Raw genomic sequence first — 3495 nt, 5'->3', positions numbered from 1 at the left:
ATATAAATCATTGCACATGCAAAATTTCAGCTAGATCAGATAACTGGAAGTGAGTCAGGGGCATTACTTATTGCACGCCCCTCGTATTTTTTTTGTTTTTGTTTTCATTTGGGTTTTTCCCCCTAAAATATAGCTTAAGTAACATCATTTGTTTGGGAGTATTGTGGAAACTAATTTAGTTGACTTAAATAAGATTTTATGAATATTTTAATAAGTTAAAATAAATAAAATAGAAGAGTTTAACTAAACACTTTTAAGTAACTTTAATATTTTAAAATCAGTTATTTAAAATGGAAAAAAGCACATAAAATAATATGAAATAGTTTAACCCTTTCATTTCTACCGTAAATTATTTAAATATTGGTTAAACAATTTATTTTTTAAACTATATTTTAGTAAATAAAAATTAAAATTCTATGAAAGCCAGATTGACCCATAATTTTATTTTCCCACAGCTGTTTAAACTGAAACATGATTATCACAATATTCTTATGTGAATCTATATTAAAAAAACTTGTTATACTTTGTGACATACTTTCATTCTATGGAGGTCAGGCGCGAATGCAGACCCCATAATTTCGTGCTACCATATTTCTTCAAGCTGGAACATAATTATCAAAGTATACGTGGATAGATAAGTTACTTGTTAGACAGAATACTCCAAAAACGATTTTCAAAAATTTTTGTTCCGCGAAGTTTCAAAGAATGCTATTCTTGCTATTTGTTGGTTAAGGAATTACATGAAACAGCAGTTTGTGATAGTTCCTATTTACAATGTCTCCCCACGGGACAGGGTTAGACACCAGGGTCGTTTTTTAATGTGGAGGAAAGGAACAAAAATAAAAATTGTCTCAATCATGAAGGATTTCTCCTCCACTGACAGAGAACAAGAAATTGAAGTGCAGCATCTGTAGAACAGATACTACACTTTGATCTTGACCCGAAGGCCAAGCAGTTCAGCAATTTGTGATAGCTAGTCATCAATTGCGAAATGAAAAATGTGTTCATGTCTGTTAAAAATATGTGAAAAAAATGGAGAAAATGGGGAAAAGAACAAAAACAAACTTGGATTAAAATTCCAGCATCCATGGCAACTCAGTCGATGGTAAATTCGAAAAGTGAAGGAAATTAAAAAAAAAAAAAACTATAGTCAGAATTTAAAAGTCAGTGGAATACACAAGAGATTTCAAAATAATAATCCAATTGGAGAATAAATTTTAGAGTGAGAAATAATCCGGTTTGGGAAAAAGTTAAATGCAGCTTAAATGAAATAGCCCCCAAATGGAAAAAATAATCATCAGATCCACTTCCATTGTTTGATGTAATGCCTTAACCAGCAACTTTTAGCTCTGCTATTATAAGGCTAATTCTTTTCTTTCCCCAGATAAGAAGAATAGCAAGAATAGCATTCTTTGAAACTCTACGGAATAAGGATATGTTAAATTGTTTTTAGAATATTCTGTCGAACCATAAATTTAATTGTAAATTTTAATTTACAGTTTTAGTTTCTTACTTTCCCTTATGTACTCTCTATTTTGTTTGTATTGAGCTTTTTTTATTCCGTTGGAATTAACATATTTATATGTAAATAATAATATTTATTTTAGACTGAAGTTTACACTAGCTTGTATCGGGTAAACATTTCAATACCATTGCTTGATTCTTCTTATAATATGTGTGCGGGCGTGCGTGCGTGCGTGCGTGCGTGCGTGCGTGTGTGTGTGTGTGTGTGCGCGCGCGCGCCCTCTTTAGCTCTGCTTCTGTTTCCGCCTCCTGGGAATCGGTGTGTATTCTATTTCCTTATTACGCTTTCTTGTCATGTGACATTTATAAATGTGAATCTTTTTTTATTGTTCAGCCATTGTATTTTAGCAGGCAGCCCGGGTGACAGAATGATAATGATTTATATAAACAGGACCCGCGTTGACGACAAACAACTCTGGTGGCGAAACCGGTGGAGGTGACGTCGTGGTGGTGATGGTAAAAGGGTAAGAGTCCAGTTGGTGAGGAGGTGGTGGAAGACACAAAATGATGCACCGCCCCCCACCCACATATCCCAGTCTGTGAAATTCAACTGCGCAAAATACGAACTGAAAAAAAAACGTTTCGTTTTATTTATTTTTTTTAAATTTTATTGGATGAGGTTGCAAATCTCACGTTTTTTTTTTTTTTAAATCATTTTATTTATGTTTTTCTGTTTTGTTTTTTTATTGTTGTTTTTTATTTCATTTCATCACCTTAATTGTTTTCTTTCTCTCTCTCTCTCTCTCTCTCTCTCTCTCTCTCTCTCTCTCTCTCTCTCTCTCTCTTTCTTTCTCTCTCTATCTATCTATCTATCTATTTATATCTTCATGTGTTTACACACACACGTGTGTGTGTGTGTGTGTGTGTGTGTGTGTGTGTGTGTGTGTGTGTGTGTGTGTGTGTGTGTGTGTTTATGTTTCGAGGTGAAAAATTTATAAACGCATCTGAACATCAATGAAAATTTTTCTAGATCTCATATCAGGAGAAAAATCGATAGCAATGAAAAATATGATTGGCGAAAATAAAGACAATATGCTATATATATATATATATATATATATATATATATATATATATATATATATATATATATATATATATATATATATATATATATATATATATATATATGAGGTACCACAACACGATTAAAATAAACAATTTAATTCAATAAACGAATATAAGCAAGACCGTCTTAAAAGACAAGATGGCCGGTGAGCAAAAATAATTTAATCTGCTGACGTCATCACGGATAGTCCATACCGGTGACACCGGTAGTCACCGGTAGGCATTCGTAACGTCTTGAAGTCAGTGTAATATTTCTTTTTTTATTAAAATGCCTTCACGGTGCATCGTTCCAACTTGCTGAGGAAATTATCGTAAAGGACCAAAAAGTGACAGTATTTTCATTTCCGAAAGATAAAGAATTATAATGCAGTAAAAAAAAAAAAAAGATTTTACACCATCTCCATTCAGCAAAGAAAGTTTTAACGTGCTCCCCCCCCCTGTATTTAACACGATGTAACTATAATTTAATTCAATATTATCATCCTAAATGTTCTACCATTCAAAAGAAGAAGCTTCAAATAAATTGCTAATATTAAAAAAAAAATTTTTACAGCATACAAAACTAATGAAAATGCGAGACAACATCGACTCTTTAAAACACGATTTTTTTAAGCTGTTGACACACGTTTAAAAATCTAACAAAAATTAATTTTCCTGAAATTTTTCAATATTTAAAAATAAATTATGCCGGCTGATAAAATTTTAAAACTTTTTTTTAAAGCTAGAAAGATAAAATTTAAAAATACTTATTTTTATATATATATATATATATATATATATATATATATATATATATATATATATATATATATATATATATATATATATATATATATATATATATATATATATATATATATATATATATGAAACTAAACTAAAAAATTAAAAAAAACGCGCGTT

The sequence above is a fragment of the Euprymna scolopes genome, chromosome 34 (assembly GCF_053919585.1).
Source record: "Euprymna scolopes isolate OS-2025 chromosome 34, ASM5391958v1, whole genome shotgun sequence".
In the NCBI taxonomy this organism is placed as follows: Eukaryota; Metazoa; Mollusca; class Cephalopoda; order Sepiida; family Sepiolidae; genus Euprymna; species Euprymna scolopes.
Note: the sequence above shows the minus strand (reverse complement) of the source record.